This window comes from Phascolarctos cinereus, unplaced genomic scaffold (assembly GCF_003287225.1).
Source record: "Phascolarctos cinereus isolate Bilbo 61053 unplaced genomic scaffold, phaCin_HiC Scaffold_3;HRSCAF=262, whole genome shotgun sequence".
Lineage (NCBI taxonomy): Eukaryota > Metazoa > Chordata > Mammalia > Diprotodontia > Phascolarctidae > Phascolarctos > Phascolarctos cinereus.
The window spans coordinates 156,456,043-156,480,507 of NW_027555736.1; the positions used below are offsets into that span (position 1 = coordinate 156,456,043).

General features: G+C 35.9%; 1 protein-coding gene across 4 annotated transcripts in view; it reads right to left on the reverse strand.

Moving 5' to 3' along the window:
• TCF12 (transcription factor 12) overlaps positions 1-24,465 on the reverse strand; it is a 416,785-nt gene that overhangs the window by 204,560 nt on the left and 187,760 nt on the right. The window lies entirely within an intron of this gene.

Genomic DNA, 24,465 nt, shown 5'->3' on the forward strand with positions numbered 1-24,465 from the left:
AATTAAATAAAAGTTGCAGGGACATACCTAAACACCTTGCTTTTTTTTTTAAACCCCTCAGAGTAAATGCTAGAAAAACTGACAGCAAGAGGCCCATGCAAAGGAGAAAATTGCTCTGGCTCTCAGCAACCAGAAACCACCCAGAATCCCCTGGGACTATAAAATCATCAATCACTGAACATTTATCATTTTCCAGACTGCAGGCTAACATTCAAGACGACATTAATGGGGCTGAAACAGGCCTCACTATCTTTGCAGGCGTGCTGTCAGTTCAACCAAAGGGCTAGGAACTGAGGGCTAAATAACTGTCAAATCACGACAATTGCTTATGGATGCATGTCACAACTCCTTCTGCTATGCTGCTTTAAAAGGAATCTTCTGGGAGTCCTAACTCCCAAATGAATCTTTGTTTCATTTTTTCTACTTTAGAATCACTGATACACATGTGATAGACATTCAAAAAGAATGTTGGTGACATTTATAACTTGGTTATGACCACAAGGATGTCCTCTGGTAACCATGACCATGGTCCCGTCTGTCACAAAGGCAATTCATAGCAGCAGCTGCCCAGAAAGGTGGAGTGGCTGCTAGCTAAGGTCACCACATGTACTTTACTTCTGCATTGTATGAAACAAACACGCCAAAAATATCAAGTGAAAACACTAACATTTTATACCTAGATGATGCTTGTCACCCTATTTAAACACACATACAAAATAGAATGTTACCAGCAAAACACTCATTGAATTATTGCATTTTTATCATGATCTAAAAACTAACTATTCCGAAAACATATTAATAAGAATGTGTCTACTATCTGTACACCACATTTGCTCAGTTTCCTTTCATTGCTGGAGGGTGCTGAGAGAATAAATGAGTTGATATTTTCATATGCTTTGTGATACTGATATATAATAAGAAGCATTATTCTAATTTGTCTTGTGAATTTTTTAAACTTAAAAAAAATAAAAATAATTAACTTGGTTCTTAAGTCATACCTTAACCATTATAGAAGCTTTAAAAACAAACCCAAATCTTAGGATACCTCTGAATACCCACACAAATATGAAACAAATATAATCAATTCACAAATAAACACATTCAGATAAGTTGTCTATGGCAAATCTAAGAATTCCAAACTAGTTTCTCTTTTGCCAACCCAAACTCTTCAGTTCTATGCTCCCTGCCCATATCATTTAGTGTCAGTTCAGGGAATGCAAATAATTTCAGCATTATCTTAAGCAAAACATAAGCAAGGAGGTGTTTTTTTTTAAATTCAGTATTACACTGTTTCTCAACTTTTTCTGTTCTGCAACACACTTGTAAATCTCTAAAATTACTGTGGTACAGTTGGATGAGAGGTAGAGGAATATATACATCCACTGATCAAAAATGATTTTATTTTGGAGCCCACTATTACTGAGGGGAGAGGGAAAAATTTTTTCACTATCACAGGGGAAATAAAAAAGGAGAAAGAAAAGAAAGACACACATGCTCAGAACTCTGCAATAAATATGTAGACAAGGGGAGTGGAATCAGATTAGAAGCCACAAACCACCAATGCCCAAATGGAACCCCAGCTATGACCTAACTCTGACTGAGGTGGTGAGAGAACACAGACCAGAAGCACAAAAATGGCCCCAGTAATAACACATATAAGGGAGAACTAGAACCAATTTACCACAATACATTAGTGGAGTCTTTGTGACACACTTGTGTGTCAACAGCCTGTATGTGAAACATTGATATGATAAACATCAAAGTCTAATATAAATGATCTGGGGGGAAATTTACCATTTTAGATTATATCTATGCAACTGGTTTCCCTTCCTTTGCACTAAAAAATCTATGGCAGTATGTATAACTTACAGCATATTAGGGTGAACAATATAGCTACTATGTCAATCTTATAATCTATCAATGAACAATAAAGTCTCCAAGAAAAGACTTTGATCTATGTCATCATGCTAAAGCTACCTGTGTATGTTTAACCTGACCGTCAATTTGGTAATCTATTCAAGTCTTATAGCCAGAAAGAAATATTGGAACACTGGTTTTAATACTGGAAAATTGGTAGTTATGGCCACCATCATCAATGGCACATTTAGGTCCTTGGGAGTCCTTGGTAAGGTATTTCCACCCAAATAAGATCAAATGGAACTGGATAAATAAACTATATTCCCAGTTTTAAAGTAATCAATTATGGGATAATGTATTTGTGAGACAGCACTGTCTCCCTCCCTATATGAAGTAACTTGACTGGTTGACTTGAACCTTAGAGCAACTACAATATCTTTAAAGTCTCTAAAGAAACCTCTTCAGTCTAAAGTGCCATCAGATAAGGTTAATTAATGCATCTGAGCTGACTAACAGTCAGTGGGTGCTGGGGGGGGGGAGTGGGAGGAGAAAAAGAAGACAGCAATCAGAGCAGTAGAGTCAATGACATCATGGATGGAAATATGAAGTATGAATGATCTGGTGATGCAGCAACAAAGGGGTTAAATGACTAGACAATAGCTGCTTTTAAAAGGCAGGAAAAAATTAGAAGGCAAGACTGAGTGAGCAGGAAGAATGAAAAAAGCAGTTAGAATCAAAAAGATGATAGCGCTGGATTTTCATGGAAATGATTTCTATTTTGGAATCAACTGGTATTAAACTACTAAGATTATTAAACCTCCTAACTTTGAAAGTCTACTTGAGTACATGCTACAAACATTCAGAAAGGTATTCAAATATAGATAGGTGTCACCATAGCTCCTTATCCAGAAAATTTCAAAACTATGGGGCAACAAATTAAAATCTTAAAAGGTATTTTAATTTCATAAAATTAAGTTTTCCATTAAAGTTGGTTATTTTGCACAAGAAGTTTTACCACATCTACGCACATAAGGGATGGGAAATATAAAACAGATACATACTACCTGAATTACCCAGTTTTGTGTGCTTTTTTCTCCACAGCATGCTATCACCCTTAAAAGTATTTCCAAAATATCACACTAGCAAATTACTCTTCCCATTCTGGGTTAAAAACAAAAAACAGTCAAGAGACTAACTGCTGATAAAAATAATCTCACATATGGAGAGAACAAGGAGAAATTGTTCAATACTATACACAAATTTAGCTTAAATTAATTTAATTTTTTATTTTCAAATATTAAATGGTCTCACACACGAATGAAGAAGAGTTTATAAAAACCTTGGGGAATTATGAAATATATAAGTGTTCCATACTCATCCCTCTGCTCATTTCATTGTGTAGGAAGTTACAAACATTAATCCCTGCCCACTAATATGACAATAAGACCTAGGTGATCCATCAACTCTGATAGCTTTCTTTAATCTTCTCCAAAGAGCACATTATCAATCAAAACTTTTCCATCAAATAAACAAAATGCACCTAACATAAGGAGAAAAATAAAAGAAGGTTAAATCTATCCTTCCCTTTGTTATCATGGCTACAACTTCAAAAGGACAAAAATCTTCCTTGTTGATTTTAAGTAGCCTTAATTTAAATTTTCTTATTTCTTCAAATGATAAATAAAGCAGTATCAACAGAGCAGCCCTCTAAGGCCTGGGCTCATTTACTCTGACTTTTGCTAATCTAGCAAAACTTCTAATCAGAAAATACCTGTAACATTTTTAAAAATTGATTTTGTTCAAGTGATTTTGAAGTGTTCAAAAAAGAAAATAGGCAAGGCTCCTTTAAGAAGCAATCTTTTTGTAGGAAAACTAAATTAATCTGCTACAGTGAGAGATCCATACTGATACAGAACAAATGAATGTATGATGTAACAGAAGTGATGGACTTTCAGGTTCGTTATACAACTTTTAATAAATTACAATCTCTCTGGGCCTCAGTTTCCTTGCCTACCAAATAAGGACCTTGAGCTAGATGATCTCCAAAGTCCTTTCCAACACTAAATCCTAAAGTTCAATTATTATCTCTATGCTAAGGCTAGAAGATTTACATATCCAGCCAAAACTTCTTTCCTGAACTCCAGTTATCTATCACCTATTGGACTTGGAAGGTAATTGGATTTATTGGGTGAAGAAGAACAGAAAGATGGATGTACTTGGAGAGAAAGGAAATGAATTCTCTTTTGGACATACTGTTAACTGAAAATATTTAAAACAGAACTCATCTCCTTTCTCCCCAAATCTACCCCTTTTCCTAAACCTCTCTAGTTTTATCACGTGCACAACTATCCTTCCTTTCAGTCATCTACATTCCCAACCTTGACTCCTCACTTTCTCTCATTCCATAAATTCAATCAGCTTCCAAGTCTCAATGTTTTTGCCTCCACAATATACCTCCCATCAATTCCCTTCTCCCTACTCACAGGGTCACCATCCTACTTCAAAGGCCCTAATCACCTCTTGACTATTACAACACCATCCCTACTTTAAGTCTCTTTCCACTCTAATTCATCTTAACTTAGATGCCAAAGTGATTATCCTAAAGCACAGGTCTCATCATGTCATTCCCCTACTTGATAAACACAGTGGCTCTCTAATACCTTTAGGATCAAATCTAAATTCTTTTGTTTGGCATTTAAAACTCTTCACATTTTTGTTCCAATCAACCTTTCCAGTATTATTATATACTATTCCATTTCATGCACTCTAAATAGTTCAGCTAAAGTAGACTTCTTGCTGTTACTCACAAAGGAACTTCACTCCCCATCTTGCACATACCATCCCTTTTCCTGAAATGCACTCGTCTTTACCTCTGCCTCTTAGAATCTTTAGTTTTCTTCAAAGGCCAAGCTCAAGGAAGGGCTACCCTGAGGCCTTTCACGATCCCCCACCCAACTGCTAGTGTCTCTCATCCTAAATAACCTTGTATTTGTTTTTCTGTGTATTTTGCATATGTATGTGCATGTGCATGTCCACCTGTATATAAGAGTATATACATAATAACATATATATACATACATGTATGTGTTTTTCCTAGAATATAAACTTTTCGAGGGTAGGAACTGTTTTATTTTTGTTTTTATTTCCTTTTGGTAACTAGTACATAAGAACTTTAAAAATACTTGTTAACTGATTAATTATGCCATGGCTATAATTGTAGTAATAGCTCATATTTGATTAGTGCTTTGAAGTCCATGAAGAGATTTCTTCATGTCAGTCCCTGAACACAAGTTCTTCAGATAAGAAAACTGAGATCATGATCATCACTAGTATTTACATACAGCTTTCAGGCTGGCAAAATGCTTGTTTATTTATTTTAATATGATACAAATATTATTATATTTTTATTTTACTCACAATAATAAGATAATTTATTTTATAATGATATAAATATTACTACATTTCATCCTCACTACAACCCTGAGGGGTAGATGCAATTATTATGGCCATTTTTACAGATGAGTTAATTGAGGTAGAAAGAGGCTAAGTGACTTGCTAAGGGTCACATAGCTAGTTAAATGTCTAAGATTGAATTTGAACTCAAGTCTTCCAGACTCCAGGGCCAGCGCTCTCAGTACTGCATCATCTTGCCCATAGTTACAACTAGTAAATGTCAGAGATGGAGCTCAAAGTTAAATTTTATTCTTCTAAGTCATTATGAACTTTTCCCACTTCATCATGGCTTTCTTTCTTACTTCACAGACTGACTTTCAGACATGGGATCCCACATGATCATACTCTCTTTGCTTAAAGTTCTTTGCTAGTGGTAAAATCAGAGATCATGTACCCTAAGAAACGGTATCTCAGTAGTAAGAATAGAAAATTGTACTCTTAAATTCCACACTGATTATTACATAAGTTTTAGACCTGGAGGAGACCTTAAATATCTTCTACTCCAATTCCCCTCCCGATGAAGACCAGAGGTAAAGCGGCATATTGGGGGTTAAAGCCATATCTACTACAGGGCTTTTCCCACTACATCACACAGCCAGAATCTTTACACTTCGTTTTCTCCATGTGCAATAAAAAGGTCACATTATGTGTTCACAAAGACTGAAGACAAGTCACTCCATAGTGATACACACTATTCTTATAGTGCTTCTATAGGGCTCCAACTTTAACGCAAATTCCAACACACTATAACAAAACTTCTTTTTCCATTCTACAACAGGGGTAATACAATGGACACTTCATATTTAAATAGAAGTTCATGCTAAAATTAGGATTTTCTATGAAGCATGAGTGATTATCTCATTTCCATATTACCTCATTTAGCTTAAGTCAAATGTGAAAGCATGTTATAGATTTGAGAGCAGCTATGCTACATACATCCTGTATTTTCCTAAGAAAGTCCCTTAAAAACATTTTTTAAAAGCACTATAGACTACAAGACAGTATTTAAGAACCACTTATGGAAGACTTTGTAAATAACTAGATTTCTAATGTCACAGAGCAGAATTTTTACTTCCTTGCTTCAGGAAAATACTTTGGTTCTTTCCCTTAACATTGCCCTTTAAATTCAATTCAATTCAGTAAATATTTATTAAATGCCTATGTGATAGCCATTAGGGATACAACAAGAGATAGAACACAGACCAAGCTATTAAGGATTTCCAGTCTAATGATGTAAGGAGATTGGAGAAGGGAAGATCAGAACACAAGTAACTATAATCTTAAGGGAGAATGAGATAAGCACAAAGGAACAGTTTGGGGAATGTCTTAGGAGAAACTTGAGGAGAGATTGGCAAACGTAAAAAAAAGACTAACCCCCCTCCTAGGGACTTGGATTCCTTGGCTCAGTCTTGTAACCAGTCAGACTTCTTTAAATTCCTGATTGGCATTTAAAGCCCTTTACAACCTGACCCCTTTTCTATCTTTCCCAGATTGTAATACCTTATTTCCCTCAACTACTCTACAATCCAGTGAAACTAACCTAATTGCAGTTCCTCAAAAAGAATACTCCACATCCCAACTCCATACCTTTTCTTACTGGTTCTCTCCCACAACCAGAATGCTCTCCCTCCTCCACACTGTCTCCTGGTATCCCTGGTATACCTCAAGACTGAGTTCAAATTCCACCGAGTGCAAGAAACCTTTCTCAGTTCCTCGATTGTTAGTGCCTTCCCTTTGAGATTACTATTCATTTATAAGGTTTATATCATGTAAATACATAATTATTTGTATGTTGTCTCCCCCAGTGAAATACAAGCTCCTTGAGGGTAAGGACTGCTATGTGCCTTTTTTGCTTAATAAATTCTTTTTTAATTGACTGAACCTGTGATATGAAATTTCCCTATTGTTACTAAGGAGGCAGATCGACACCCTTTAACCCAAAGGAAATTATCTTCAGGGTCCCTTAAATTGTTAGTTTCTGAAGTGAAAGGAGTTAGAAAATGTAATTTCAAAGGAAGCTACCACAGCTCTTCAGTAATTTACCAGTAAAAGAAAACTGACCTCTGCAAGTCACCATACAATGGATGGTTAGGATCTACTTAGATCAAAAGAGTAACCCAGAGGTTCTTAACCTTCTTTTTTGGGGGGTGGGGGGGTGGAGTCATGGACCCCTCTAGTAGTATACTGAAGCCTATGGAGCCCTTCCTTCTTAGAATATTGTTCATGAATGCATAAAATAAAACACACAGGACTACAAAGAAAATCAATTGAAATAAAATGTAATTTTTTCACATCTGAGTTTATGGACACCAAAATCTATCCATGGACCCCAGTTTAAGAAACCTCTGAGCTAGTTGAAAAGAAGTAGTAAATGTAAATTTGAAAAATTCATTTAATTGCTTTGAACCAATGCACACAGATGAAGCAACTATGTATCAATCATTGCCTGGTAATGAGACAAGAGAGACTTGCATCAGTCTCAGTGATTTTGGGTTAAAGGTCGGTATGATGGGGAAGGTATTGAATGAAAAACTATTTTAGAAGTTGGGTTTTAATTTTTTTTTCCTTACCATATTCAACACTAAGAAAATGTTTAGCCTATAGGTGGAGAATATAAATTCTATTCATTCTTCCTACTCACCACTGTTTCACAATGCTAATATAAATAATAATGATAATCAATTATCATTATTTATAGTGATTAGAAGTATGTGAATGCCTAAGTAAGAAAATGGGAGACAATTTAAGAGAAGGAAGTGAAAATGGGAAAATTCATCTTTTCCCTTTACAGCATTGATTTTTATAAAATTTAATAATGTTTGGATTTTTCTTAAATGATGAATATATTTAAGCAAAGGTGTTCAAATATGAACTTTTGGCTTCTATTTGCCTTGCTTATTCTCCCATTCCCTTACCCCCCTACCCAATAAGGATTTCTTAAAACCACGCAATAGATTTTATGTTAAATTACCTAAAGTAGTATATTATGCAGATTAAGGGCAATCAACAATTTGTTGAAGATCATTCATAAATTTTGAATTTAAGAGTCACATCTGTGTCTAGAGAGCCTACTATTTCCATAAGAAAAAGATGAAAAATGTAAAAGTGAAAAACTTTTGTACAAATAAAATCAATGCAACTATGATAAGTAGGGAAGCTGTAAATTGTGGGAAAATGTTTCTATCGAATTATCTCTCAGGGTCTGAAATTCAAAATATGTTGGGAATGTGAACATATAAGACCAAAAGCAATTCTCTAATGAGTCAGTGGTCAAAAGATACAAACAGTTCTCAAAAGAATTTCAAATTATTAACAATTATATGAAAGAATGTTTTAAATTATTAAAAACTGGAGAAGTACAAATAAAAAAAATTCTAATCCAAGAAACAGATTGTCAAATATAACATAAAGCTGAAATAGCTATTAATGTGGTTGGCGCTGCTGAAGGACAGATACGATAATACAGCATTGATGGAGATATGAATTAGTCCAACCAATTTGCTAAGCTATTTGGAATTTTGCTTTGAAAGTCACTTAAATGTCCATACCATTTGACCCTAGAGACTCCACTGTTATGCATATATCCCCAAAAGAGTAAAATCAGAAAGGTCCAATAAAAAACAACATATTCAGAGCAACACTTTTTATGGTAGCAAAGAAACAGAAACAAAGTAGAAGCCCAACAAATTATGGTATATGAATGCAACGGAACATTACTGCGCCACAAGAAATTTTAACATGAAGAATTCAGAGTAGCATGGTAAAATTTATATAAACTGAAGTAAAGTAAAGTAGAATCAGAAAGACAACATATACAATGACCATAGCAAAGCAAATATAAGGAACAAAAAAATGAAACATGTAATGACATGAGTGAACAGGCTTGGATCTGAAATGAGTTGAGAAAATGTACCTCCCTTGCTTCTTGGAAGAAGTGACTATGGGTATGAAACACTATATAGACAATCAGATTCGGATGATGCATTTAATACTACTTAGCTGATTCTTTACTTTTAATAAGAGATGGCTCACAGGGTACAGGGAAAAGGATATGCTTGGAAATGAATGTGTAAAAAATTAATAATAAAAAAAAGAAAAGGATGAAGGATCACAGTATTATAGACTTAATGCTGGAAGGGACCTTAGATTAAATGTCTTCTTTGCTTCCTCTTGTTTTATCTGGAGTTTGGTGGATATGTTCTTGCTCTCCTGACTAGGTCTCAAAGGTTTGGGAGTGAAGAGGGCCTAGTGGCTGTAGCATCCATTTATTTCTGTAGAGAATAGAAACAAGGAAAGTAATGTGCTGCTTGTTCAAAATGTTCAGGTTGGAGAGGAGGAAGAGTTTGCACAGTTTAGAACTGGAAGGAAGGTGGAACCTCTTTCCCTCCTTGGGTCTGTGAAACTGAAATATACCAAGGAATTATATGAGTCTAACTCCCCACTGAAAGAAATGTTTAAATGTGTCTGAATTGAGAACACCAAACAGAAAAAACTTACAGAGAACTTTAAGACATATAACAACATTCTCATCTGGTACTTAGAGTAGCCCTCTGAGGTAAGTACTATAGGTTATTTATCCCATTTACAGATCAAGAAACTGAGGCTAAGAGAAGTTAAGTGACTTGCTCATGGTAATGTAAAACTATGCTTTAAATGAATTAACATTTTTATTAACTAAAGAAATTATAATTTGCCATTAGGCAGAATTTTTCCTCTCAATGAAAGTTTTTTTTTTTACTTTATTTCTTATGAAAATAGTAGGCCTTCTACACACAAATATGACTTTTGCATTCAAAATTAAGAGTGACTTTAAAGGAATTCCTTGACTGTCTTTAATCTAAATAATATGATATCTTAGGTAAAAGTACTTATCTAAGTTCCTTGTTAAAAGTAGAATTCATCAAAAAAAAAAAAAAGAATAAGTCTTTTCAAAAACAAAGCTGGAAAAAAAGGCTTTTAGAGAGCATCTGATCCAATCCAGAAAAAGAAAATGAGGCCTCGAAAGGTAAAGGGAGTTGCCCAGTGTTTCATAGGCATTAAATAGCTGAACCAAGAGTCTAGGTCCCCTGGTTCCAAATCCACTACCCTAAGATACCACACAATACATAAAGAAAATAAAATGAAACAAACAGAAATTGCTGAGAGTGACAGCTCAGAAAATGAAAATAAACAAAATTCCCTATCACAGTTGTAATCCGCATGTTTTTTAGTTTTCAAAAATCCCTTCAAAATTTTTTTAGTACCTTTTCTGAAAATCAGTGTCTTGATTACTGTGGAGAACATTAAATCTAGAAAGCAAAATTTTCTTTAAATTGCCATAATGCTGATAATTTCTTATGTGAACAAAATCAATGCAAAACCAAAAAGTTTCTCTCCCCCTCCATCTCCGTTTCATGGGTTGCTATGGCCAAAGAATCTATCACCTAGTGATTCATGTCCCAGTGAGGATCCTCTATTTCCATAATCAGGTCAGTTGGTCCTTGGACAGCAGAATCAGTCTTCTACTCAGTCTAGAAGAAATACCTTTTCAGTTTGGGAGAACCTGTCAGAGTTCATGTTCTGCTTGCCTAATTTTGGAGACTCCAGTGCCATCTACATGGTATGTTTAGGGACAAGAACAGCACTTTGTGGAAACTTCCAGTGAGACTTATAAGAAAACCAAGTGTCTGTGCACAGTCAAACCAGGAACCAGGAAGGGCAAAAGTAAAAATCAACCTCAAATTAGAAGACAGGATAAATCTATCCAACAATCCATAAATTCAAAAATATGGGAAATGTTGAATAAGACAAAAATAGTGATCTTGAAATTACTAAATTCTGCATAATTTTAACTGACATAAAGTAGTGACCACAAAGAAGTAGCAAAAATAAAAACAACAAACCTCCTGCCTTAGCAAACACCTGACATGGTAGTGAAGAGCAACAACTCAGAATGCAAATTCATGCGTAAAATAATACAAAGAAAGGCAGAAGCTTAGGACCAGTACTGCTTCATAAAAAAGCAAAAGGCTACAAAATGCATATGGCAAGCTCCATCTGAATCAATCCAAGAGAATTCACAGATGAAGTTGGAAGGACAACAAATAGAGGAAAAATATAACAGATTTGTTAGCATTTCTATAATTATGTATCAATAAGAGTAGTGCTAACACTTTTAATTCTAACAACAAAATACCAAATATGCCACATGAAGTCATAAAAGTGGCATTTAGGATGAAGTTGGGAAAAGCAGCTGCATTGGCTCAAGCACCTACAGAGAAAATCCTTATTGGAGTCAACACAATCTTAAAGGAGAGTCGTCATTTTTTTTTTAACAAGCAATCACAGAGAAGCAAAGATAATGAAGAAATAGAAAATAATAGGGGAAAATTCCCAGGCAACTGACAGTGCATCACTACTACCAGTGTTACTTACCTTATCACCTTCATAAAATCTTTATAGGAATGGCCTACTGAAATTCATACCTTCTTCGTGACACAAGTGACTGAAAGGTGTAGAAAATACAAGATTCTACTGTTCACTGATTTTAAAAAGAACACTAGACTCTGTCAGACAAAACAGGACTGTAAAGGCTCTCTTCCAATAATTCAATCCCCTGCATATGTTAGGTTCATACAATATTCCTTGATAAATGCAGCCAGAGAGATAATTTGGTTCAATACCCCTCTGATTATTAAAATTAAATGAGGCATAAAACAAGGAGACTTATACTTCACAAAGATTTTAACTACTCTCATGGAGGATGACCTCCAAATAGAAGAGAGATTGGATTCACTATAGATAGTAAGGTCCTCCAGATCTGATAAGCACATCATACTGCTTATATCAAGTCCAGAACATTATAATGTTTCCACAATAAGATCTATGACTATTCAAAAAAGATTGGCTTTACTAATATGTACAATAAAAGGAAATTAATGAGACTATGACATACATGTAGGACAGATAGTACAGATGGACAATGAGCTAGGTCCCTAACTGAACAAGAAGAAAAGAATTGAATTATATTTGGGAAATTGTTCAGGGCTTTATTGTTTTTAAATAGACTCCAAGCTTCTCCCCATCACAAAATGAATATGGTTATTACTCTTGGAACAACACAATACTCAAAGAATAAATGCTGTAGGTGAACTAAGTGGGAAATGGTAGCATAAGGTATATAATCATCCATGAAATGCATGATTGGAAATGGAAGCAGGTCAGTGATGTGCTGAAACAAAGAAAAAACATGGATTTTGGTATTACATTGATACTCATGAATACTGAGTAAATAATTTACAGGGGATCTGTGGGAAAATATGGACAAAAATGCATGAGATGAGAAGGTGTGAATGGATCTTAGTATTAACTGATGATGGGAATAAACAGGTTGATGAGATCACAGATCCTTTGAAGTCTAAGTAGTAGTGATCTTAACTTCTGGCCCTCATATGTTATAAAAAGGTAAAAACTAAAATGTTAGATTATATAAAGCATAGCAGATTATAATCCTATTTTGACAGGAAAATTATTTTTAAAATTCTTGTTTAAATAAATGATGTTTTTATATTTACTATATCAAACAATTTTTTTTCAAAAAGTGAGGTAACCAAGGAATAAATAATATGTATTTTCCTAAACTAAGAAAAATTACTTTAGGTTTATAAAAGTATAAAAGACCTCCAAATTGCAAAATTACCCTTTTAATGATTTCCATTTAAAAAGTGATGGTGAAGAAAAATATTTCTGTGACTTCAAAATCATCAGAAATCTTCTCTAACTTATGTATTCTCCATCTCAATCCCACCCCCTACCAACCTAGAATACACGTAGTTGACTAGCAGAATTAGAGTAATCTTACCCCCCTGTGAAACTCTATCTTTGCCTACTGACTACAGAATTACATAAGGGTTTCTTCAACATCATGATTGTTTTGCTTTGTTAAATTCTATCCGTCTATATCAATACTCTGAATACATTTCAAATTTAAAATGCTTTTAAAGCACTCATTTCTTCTGTGCATTTATTTTCTGTTAGGAATTCCTCCATTTTAGTCATTTTCCTGACACTCCAGATCAAATTAAATTTAGATGTATCTAATCATAATTACATGTTTACCTTTTAAAATCTACATTTGGGGAAATGCAGCCATGAGGAATAAATGAAGTGAAAACAATTTTTTCCCCCAGGGCCCTCTTGTCTTTCTGACAAGCGCCAAATTTTTAACTCACAACTATAGAATTCTGGAGTTCAACTAATCTGAATCTCTAAGAGAGAAATCTCCTGTATATCTCTAACAAGCAGCTACCTAACCTCTGCTTGAATATATCCAGGGATAGGGGACTTACTACATAATGAAGTAGAAAATTTCATTATTAAATAACCAATGACAAAAAAGTTAAATACTTTTCCTTTTCTCCTGGTGTTATAAATCAATCATATTACCTGTATAATTATATACATGTATTCTATGAATAAATGACTTGCTGAAACTATATAGAGCATCCCAAAAGCCAGTGTGGTTTTAATCTATTAAAGGTTAAAACTGCACTAAAACTTTGGGATATCCTATAGTTATATACTTTTCTCAGTTGAACATAAGCTCCCCTTGATGGCAAGTGTGTTTGTTTGTTTGTTTGTTTGTTTTTGTTTTTTTTTTTTTTTTCTTTCTTTGTAACAGTAGAATGTAGTACACAGTAGGTGTTTCATAAAAATGTATTGTATTAGATTAGTTAATATTTTAAAAGTTGAACTGAAAATCACTTGACAACAACAACAATAAAAGACTTGCCACCATCAAATACATAGTAAGCTAAAAGAACTACTACGTTAACATCCCAAATTAAGTCCAGTGAGTATTCTAACACGCTGTCTCTTGGCATAGGGACAGTCACATGCCCCTTCTCAATCTCCTTTGCTAGCACACATCCTCCACATAGGTCTCCTTAACTATGGGTGTTCCCTAAGGTTTTATCCTGAGCCTTCTGCCTTTTTCCCTCTGTATTCCCTTAGTAACCTCATATCATCCACTACATATTTAAATGTTATCTCTATTGTAGGTGACTCCCCCATCAATACATATATGCATCCAGTCCCAGTCTTTTCTCTGATCTTTAGTACTAGATCACCAACTAACCACTAGGCATTCAAACTGAATATTCCAGAGACATCTTCAACTCTACATATCTAAAATTGAACTCATCTTTCCCCACAAATCTCTCTTCTAAACTTTCCTTCTGTGGAAGGCATCACCCTCCTTCCAATGTCTTAGGTTCATATCCTCGGCATTATCTCCGACTCCTCGCCCACCCTCACCTCACACATCTGCCAACTCTTGCTGTTCCTCTCTTAGCAACATCCCTTGCATCCAACCTCTTTTCTCCATTTATATATGTATTCCCTTAGTTCATGCCCTCATGATCTCTTGCCTAGATTATTTGCAATATCATTCTAATTGGTTTTTCTGCCTCTAGTCTCTCATTACTCTAGTCCATCCTACATACTACTACCAGAGTAATTTTCCTTAAGTGCTGCTCCAAACCACCCTTACCCAAACAACTCTGCTAGGAGCATCCTTTCAAAACTACCTTATCTTTAACTACTATGTATATACGTATTTATTCACTTTATGTTTTTGTTGTGTGTTTTTTTATTTTTACTTCTTATTGCTGAGAATTAAGTTTACTTTTTTTATTTTTGTACATGTATCTCCAAGTATACAAGCATACTTATATACCTAGAACACTATCTAGCTCATAATAGCTACTTAATAAACACTTGTGGATTGATGGAGCCTAAGTATAGTGTTCATGAACTCAGAATTTCCTTGCTATATATGTTCCATTCTACAATAAACAGGAGAGAGAATTTTAAAAATCTGATTTAAAAAAAAGGTCTATAAATGGACTTAGCAGTTAAGCCAAAGGTTGACAATTCAAAGTCTAATTTTCAAAAACATCCTGAAGGTTTCTCTCACCAGTATGTGTGCCAGTGATTGCCAATATACCAACCCTCTACTGCTTGCAATAGTTGTTGGCCTGTTCACAAAAGCCAATAAAGCAGCATGTCTCTACCCCCGTTCTTCAGAACATCACTGCCTTTCCCTATGAGAAAGCATGCCAGATAATGAGGTCAATAACCTGATCCCTCTAACTTTTCAAAGGTTTCTATGGAACCCTGACTTAAACGATGAATCTCATAAGTGACACTTAATTAAAGGGCAGAGATTAATATCACCCCAGAAAGATAAGAAAGAGCATAATAATGTAAATTGCTTGCCTTAAAAATACAAGCAAAACTCAGGAAATGGGGTAATTCAAACCTGAAGCAGATTATCTCCATATTAATATTTTGGCATTGAAATGCTAAGCCTGGTATAGACAAAAATGGCATGATTAATGATTACAGTCTACTGTAATAAGAAAGCTACCCTTTATCCCTTGATCACTTTAAGTACCCTGCCTTGAACTTCTTCCAGTTCTAATATATTTTCCTTAAGGTTTAATGATCAAACCTACATATAACATAAACTATAAAGTAAGATAATCATTTTTCTCTTATTTCTAAAGTCCCTCATCAGTTTCATCATCTATAAAATGAAGAGTTTAGGACTCAAGAGGATCAGGGTAAAGCTGTAGGTTTTTTGGATGATGCCTTATCTCACATGTTCTTAGTCACCAACCAAGCCATATCAAGGACTGTAGCATCAGGTGCAAAGAGATCTGCCCTCCAGAGTGGGAATATCAGCCCAATGAGTTAGAAGATTTTAAGATGAAAACATGGAAGCAATGGGAGCAGAGACTGCTCAACGACATGGAATTTCTCTGGAAAGCTAAGTGCCTTGTCATTCTGTCCCCATGGCTTCAATGCAGCAAAGCAAGGGAGAGAGTTGGAAAGTAAAAATTCTAAATGCCATTCCCAGATCTACCAAAGGGTTCCTCCAAGCTCCCCTGCTGTTGGAACTTCTAAAAGAGAACTTTGGAGAACATATCTTCTATTAATTCCTACCATTTTCCCATATATTTGGAGATCTTTATGGCCTAGATTTCTTCCCAGTCCAAGGCCAGATTGTCAGATGCATCACCTTAACACATATTATACCTCCCCCCTCAACCCAATTTTTAAACATAGAACTTTCACATAGCTCTAGAATCTGAGCCCAGAGAGTTGAGAAAAGGTCCTAGAGTCCTCCAATTCCTAGTCTTTAATCCCTTGAAAATAACAACTTGGTCTGATGCGTTAAAAGAAATAATGAAAATGAAGGGGTTACACTCAATGACCTTCTTAACACCCTTTCCTTTCTCCATCTACCCAGACACTACAGTCTTCACACACACACGCGCGCGCGCACACACACACACACACACACACACACACACACACAAATTATCTTGTATGTATTTTGATTATACTTATAGACAAACACATTGTTTCCCTTGGTAGAATATCTGATCTTTGAGGGCAAGGACTATTACTTTTGTCTTTATATCTACAGTGCCCACCAGAGGGCCCAGCACATAATACATATTTCACAAATGCTAATTAATTTCCAATCTCAGTGTGTATGTGGGGTGGAGGGAGGAATGAGAGAAGGGGATGGCACAGAGATGGGCGTGAGAGAAGGAGACAGAGAGGGAGAGAGAGAAAGAAGAAAGTTCCAATATTTGGAGATTACTTTGGCCAAAGCATCACAAATAGCTGATGTATTCAGGGAAATAATCTTCAGTTCTTTCTCTAGGTCATAACTGACAGCTCAAAGTTAATCACTTTATTAGTGTACTTTTGATTGGTTTTTCTTTTATTATACTTGCATATGTTGAGACTCCTCATCCACTTTTCAGGCTCAGTCATTCAGCTTCATAATCTCTTTCTACAATTTAACCCTGTTGGATCAGCATTTTATAACCCAGAAGACCAAACCTCATTTTGAACCTAGAAAATCTTCATTAACACTCCATCTTCCTGATAATTTTCACATCTGCTCTTATGTAAGACCTATACCTGAGAGAGCCCATGGGTTACATTTTTCCATTCAAAGAAGTATCTGTTTATCCTTTTCCTCATTTTCTGTCTCTAAGCCAGTTCCATCTCCATGACAAAATATTTTTGCTAATTCCATGATGACATTTGTTTATAACAGCTTTTAGGAGAGAACTTTGTGAGAGGCTTTTTGAAAAATTCAATAAATTATGTCCACTAAGTTCATCTTTTTCCTACACTTTTACCTCTTCACAGAACTCAGATTAATGAAGAATAATTTCTCCCTATAGTATAGGGTAATTCCTGATGTCTGCTAAATATCTATATGAATTTCATCCTAACAATTGAAATTCAGCATGTCCAAAATTGAACTTATCACTTTTTATATGAAACCTGTCTTTTAACATCTCCATTTTTGTCAATGATGCCATCATTTTCCCAGTCAAAACCTGAGATATCCTCCAAATCTAATCAACTGCCAAAATCTACAGATTTTATATCGGCATTATCTCATTTATTTATTGCTTCCAAACTTTCTCTTCTCTCCTCCAATTTGCCATAGTACCACACATTAAAACAAAATTGAGAACCAGTTGAGCACATTGAGACCATTTGGGAAGAGCCCCCTCTTCTCTTATTGTCATCCTACATTCCTCCAATATCATTCTCTCACTATCTCCCTCCTTTAGTTCTTTCTTCATCAAGGTCATCCCCTGCATGTATTCTTGATCCCATCCTCTCTTATTCTGAACAGACTGTTTCTTCCTCTTCCCTTTTCTTTTTCTCTTCTTCCCTTCTTTCCCTCCCTTTCCACTTTCCATCTTCATTGTTTTCTTTTTTTGGGGGGGCTAGACAATGGGGTTAAGTGACTTGTCCAGGGCCACACAGCTAGTAAATGTTATGTGTCTGAGGTCACATTTGAACTCAGGTCCTCCTGAATCCAGGGCCGGTGCTCTATCCACTGTGCCACCTAGCTGCCCCATCTTCAGTTTTTATTTCCTGGGTTCTTCCTGTTGTCAAAACATGCCCAAGCCTCCCTCATCCTTAAACATCCTCTTTAGATGCCACCATCCCGACTAGCTATCATTCCAACTAACTCCTGCCCTTCTCCGGCTAAACTTGAAAAAACAATTCTGTATTTGTTGCATCCACTTCATCTCACTCTCTTCTAAAGTCACAATTCAACTGAGACTGCTCTCTCTAAAATAAAAGATCTTGCTTTTTAACAAATTCCCCCAAAACTTTACTGTTTTAAGTAACAAGATATCCTTGGTCTCCAAAGGCCTCCTGGGGCAGAGGCTCAGAGAGAGTCCACTTCCCATTTCAAAAAATTAGAGGCTTTTATCAAATGTTATAAAGTGGTATCAGAAGAAAAACCAAAGAGGGAAGGAAAAGTGGAAGAGGGCTTGAGGGAGAGAAGGGCCAAGCCTACTCTAATGACTGCATCCCAAGGGGGTTAGAGGAATATGGGGATACAAAGTGCATAAATGTGCCTGGGGGCTGGGCCAGGGAGTTGGTCAGAGGAGTGGATGAGGCCACAGTCGTGGCTCCAGCCCTCCTCCCTATCCATGACCTCAAAACTTTGGGAGCTGCTTCAAAGATTAAACAAGGAAGATCTTAGGAAGCATCACCTTAGATCCACTTTAAAGTTGGTTAGCCAAGGAGGCAATGACCTTCTGACCTTAAGTATTTCTCTGGCTTGGGAGGTAACGTGAAGGGCATCAAATCTGTTTAATTTAATTTTCTAAATTCTCATCCTTCTTGACCCCAGCTAAAACTGACACTACTGATCAATTCTCTTTACCTGGATACTCTCTCTTTTCTGAGTTTTTGTGATGTTGCTCTCCTAGCTCTCTTACCTATCTATTGCCTTATAGGTTCTTTGGCTGTATCTTCCCCCGTGTCATGCTCATGAACCATGGGTATACTCCCTAGATTCTATTTCCCCTGACTCCAATCTATCCTCCACAAACCTGCCAAAGTGTTTGTTGTTGTTTTTAAACAAAATACAGGTTTAAACAAAATGCCATCTCCTGTGACTCTATTACTTGTAAGATAAAATGCACACTCCTCTGACATCCAAAGTTCTACATAATCTGGCACGTTCTTACCATTCTTGTCTTACCTATTACTCCCATCCACTCATTCTGCATTCCAGACATATTTGCTACTCCTCACACATTTCCTATGTAGGATCCTATATCACCCATCTCCTGGCTTTTGCACTGGTTACTTTCCATGCCTAGAATGAGTCTTGAAAACCTGGTTCCCTTAAAAAACTAAATTCAAATGTTATCATTTACAAGAATACTTTGCTATTTCCCCCCACTGCTAGTGACTTCCACTGTAAGATTACCTTGTGGCTAGTTGGTACATATTTTGCATATACTTATACGTGTACACATTGTCTCTCACTCATCAGTCTGTAAACTCCTTGAGAGTAAGGACTCTTTTCTTCATATCCATAGCATCTATTAGAGGTAGGACATAGTAGCTTCTTAAATCCTTGTTAGTTGGTTGAGTGATTACATTGCTAGTACACACTTTTCTAGTTTAAGCTCTCATCAACTTTCACCTTGTTTACTTACAACAGTTTCCTAATTGGTTTTCCTTCTTCTAGCTCTTTCTTTTCTGATTCATCCTTCACATAGCCAAAGGAAACTTCCTAATCCCCAGGTCTAACCAAGCCACTCCCCACCTATGCAAAGCACAAGCAATGTCCCAAGGGGTAGGCAGCTACTCTTTAGTTTGGGGTTCAAATGACAGCTCCTATAAAGAACACAACCATAAATATATATTAGAAGCATGTGTTTTCTATAACTTTTTCGGTAGTAAATCAGACCAGCCCTCTACTAGTCCACCCTATGTAACAGGAATAAGATAGTGCAGGTCATACCAAGCTGGATAACATCTTCAAGAATGGGCAAGCAATGTATGCAATCCAAAGACCAACCTACTTAAATCTGGAAAGGTTCATAGACAGAGTGGCCAAAGGGCAATGACTTTTATAGCCACAGCACTTCATAAAGCTCATCTACCAACATGCTGAAAGGCAATGAATGCGCTGGCAGATGTAACTACATCGATGAAATCACAGATCTCTGATGAACTGAAGAATTAGACCAGAAGTTTAAATGTCACTCAAAAAAATCATCTATTGATATACTACCTTGAAAATGTGTCATATGGCCATGTCCATAAATGTATCTTTCATGTTTCAGTTACATAAATTGTTATTCTAGTTCTGCTCACTTCCCTCTGCTTCAGTCTGTGTCACCAAGGATTCTCAGAAATTGTCTCTTTTAAGCACTTATTAAACACTATGTTCCAAGCACTGTGCTTGATCTCTTTTGTCATCTCTGATGGTGCAATAAAATTCCATTTCATTCACTACCATTTGCTTAGCTGCTCTCCAACTGATGCCTTGCCTCAGATTCTAGTTCTTTTCTTTAATTTTCTTCTTTTTAATCTTCCCTCCCCCACCTTTCAGCATCTGGAAGTTTGTTTTTCTTGCACCTATTCTCTCTCAGGTATTATCCTCCCTCTCAACCCTCCCTACATCCCAGTTGTTTCCCTATTGAGTTTAATATATTTATAAACCACATTCATTGGTGTATTCATATGTACTCAACCCCTTCTTTGTTTCAGAGAAAGCTACTTGGAATGGCTTTCATTTTTTTACATAAGAAGTTAGCTAAATAGTGCACATATCCTTTGACCCAGCTCTGTCACCACTAGGCCTAAACCCCAAAGTGATTAAAGAAAGAGGACAAGGTCCAATATACACAAAAATATTTCAAACTACTATTTTTGTGGTGGCAGAAAACAGGAAACTAAGGGGATGCCCAACAAATGTGGAATGGTTAAGTTGTGGTCTATGAATGTGATGGAATACAATTATGCTATAAGAAATAAGGAAATACATGCTTTCAAAAATACATGGAAAAGCTTAGATGAACTGATATGGAGTGAAATACAGCAGAATCAGAGAGCAATTTATACTCTACATCAATATTATTTTAAAAGTATCTTTTAAGACTTTTATAAACTGAAGAATGAAATAAGCAGAAATAGGAGAATAATTTATACAAAATTAACACCACCATAAAAACTTTTTAAAGCTATAAGAACTATGATGAATACAATGACCATTCATAATTCTAAAATGTATGAAACATTCTATCCATGACTATGAGGTAGTAGATATAGAGTTCAGAATGAGATATATTTTTGTATTCAGCCATTGAAAGAATTTATTTTACTTAACTATTACATATTAGTTACAAGGAATTTTTCTTTTCCTTTTTTGTTCCAATGGGGTGGGTAGTAGGAGAGAAAGTAAATAGATTTCTGTTATTCTAAATAAAATAGAGAGGGGAGAGGATGTACAAATGTTGCATGTATTTTCAGAAGGGGTCACTGGAATATTAGTTCTATTTAACTGTTTCGCTTTCTTACAAGAGACCTCTTATGGATTGGGAATAATCTGTAAATACTGGCAATATAAAAGACAATACATAAATCTTTAAAAAAGATAAGAGGTTCTTCTGGTGCCCACTCTCCTCACCCCTTCCTCTACGTTTTTGTATTTTTCTTCTCATGTACCTCAATTATGACAACTAGCAAATTCTACCCTTCTTCATCCTATATGCTAATTTATTCACTTCACTTTCCTTTCCCTTCTCTTTTTCCTCTTAAAACCCTCCAAACATAAACAAGTCATGCCTAAGTCCCTCTGTTTTTCTTATTCAGTACCCTTTGAAGATATTAAATTTATGACAGGACATTTGTTTCTTCCCCTCATGTTAGATTGTCACAACATCACAGAGTCCCTTTCAATTGCTCAACTAAATTTACCTTTCTGAGTTTCTTTGGATTTTTGTTTTTTTATTTCAGAGCTCCTACTCAGCTTTGGTCTTTTTCATCAGAAATTCTTAAAGTCCTCTATTACACTTAAGGTCTACTCTTTCCTCCCATAAAATTAGACCCAGTTTTGAAGGGTAAATTATTCTTAGTTGTAAGCCTGTATCTTTCACCTTTTGGAATACTGTATTCCAAGATCTCTCATTCTTGTGGGATCTCACTGTCCAAAGAACCTTAAAAAATGACTTAAAAACCAATCAATTCATGTGTCAGCAGAAGGGTTCCCAACCCCATATACCCACCCATTTGGAGGCTTTAGGAAAAGAGCAGAAAACAAGAGTCATTCAGGCCTGGCATTCCTAAACCAAAGTGTCCTAGAGGGGTTTGTAATTGTTTCCATTTCTTCATCCCTTGAGGTAGGGTGTTAATGGTGAAAAAGAAAGGAAGGACGGAAGGCAAGGGAAAGTAGGTAGGAAGGAAGGAAGGAAGGATGGAAGGAAGGAAGGAAGGAAGGAAGGAAGGAAGGAAGGAAGGAAGAAGGAAGGAAGGAAGGAAGGAAGGAAGGAAGGAAGGAAGGAAGGAAGCTGCATAAATGTGGCCCAACAGAATACCATACCAGACATAAATGGTCTATATGGATGCAGAAATGGCATCCATGAGATCCATTTCTCAGAGACAGGTGCTCTGGTGCTCCCTTTTCCATGAAGCTTTCCCTGATCCCTCCAAATGAAGTAATCTGTATCACTCTTCATGTTGTCTTTGAATAATCTGTCTAGTGTCCCTCTTTGACCTTAATATATCCTGCTTTATAACATTTACTTGTGTATATGCCATCTTTCCACCTATGCCTTGTGTTTTGAGAGATTACGCTCCTTAGGGACTAGGTCTAGATGCTTTTTGATCTTGTACCTGCCTAGCTCAAGGCTATGCATACTACATACTTAATAAATACTGAGTGTCCCAAAAGTCTTGGTGAAGTTTTAGAAAAACTTCACCAAGACTTTTGCAGTAACCTATATTTGTTAAGAAGAATTGAGTTGAATAGAGATGAAAATCAAGAGACTACAAGAATCAGTCTAACTCACCCACTGTCCAGATCCTTAATAATGCTTAGGTCACCAAGAAATACTAGGTTCACATGATCAGAGATCTACAAGTGGAAAGAAACTCAGAGGCCATCTAGTCCAATGTCTTCATTTCACAGATACAGAAAATGAGGACCAAGAAGGTTAAATGATTTGCCAAAGGTCACACAAGCAGTAAACATCAGAGGCAGTGTTTGAACCCAGGTCCTTTTACTCCAAAGTTAGTATTTTTTCCAGTAACTATGGTGCTTCCTATCATGAAAAGGCATAAAAAGGATGCTTCACTTTCTAAGAAAACCACAAATCAGTCTCTTTTTTTAGACAGGCAGTTTCTCTTGTAAAGACTTCTTAACCAAAATGCTTGGCACTGAGAAACAGAAAGGAGAGAGTAGCAGGACTCATGGAAGGTTGAACTACTCCTGAGAATTTCAATGGACAAACTCAAATGTTTAGCGATGATAAAGGGAAAGCCATTTGTCCTTGTGAACAGACTTCTGAAAACTTAACTCAGACCTATACATAGAGGATCTAGAAAAAAAGTAAGACAGTTAGATTGTGGGTTTTATGTTATTTTGGGTTTTGCAAGAAATCATCTGTGTTATTCTTTGGGTCTGCAGTATGCCACAGAAAGTATCTTTTAGACTCCCCCCTCCCCTTTCACAAGTAACTGGGGAAAATATAGTCAATTTATTGTTATACATGTGCCCTGATTCATCAAACTGAGTTCCTGAAAATGTGTGCACATGTAACTTTTATCAACTCAACAACATTAAAAACAAAATCTTAAGTCACTCAAAAGGCAATGAAAAGATAAATAATGGATAGAAGTAGGCTTCAGCATACAACTAAAAATGACACACAACTGAAAAATAATATATGTGACAACATGAAGATCACAGAAAACCAGAAAAATAGACAGAGCAGGTCACCTGACAAGGAGAGAAAGCAGCTCAAATGATGTACTGGTATCCATGAAATATTAAAAGGGTTAGATAATGGCTTCCAATTTACCAGATAGATCTCCCAGAGAGGATTTATGTAGGAACATGAGATAAAACTACATAAGGATGAGAATGTATAGACAGGTTTCTGCCACCTGCAGAAATTCAAAAGGTACCCACATCGATGACATCTCAAGTCCATCAAAGCATTTCCTTATTATTTAAAAATACACTTAGTCAAAACTTAGGCAGCAAAATTTTGTCTTCCAAAGTAAATCTAGGTTCAAGTAGATACCAAATAAGTAACT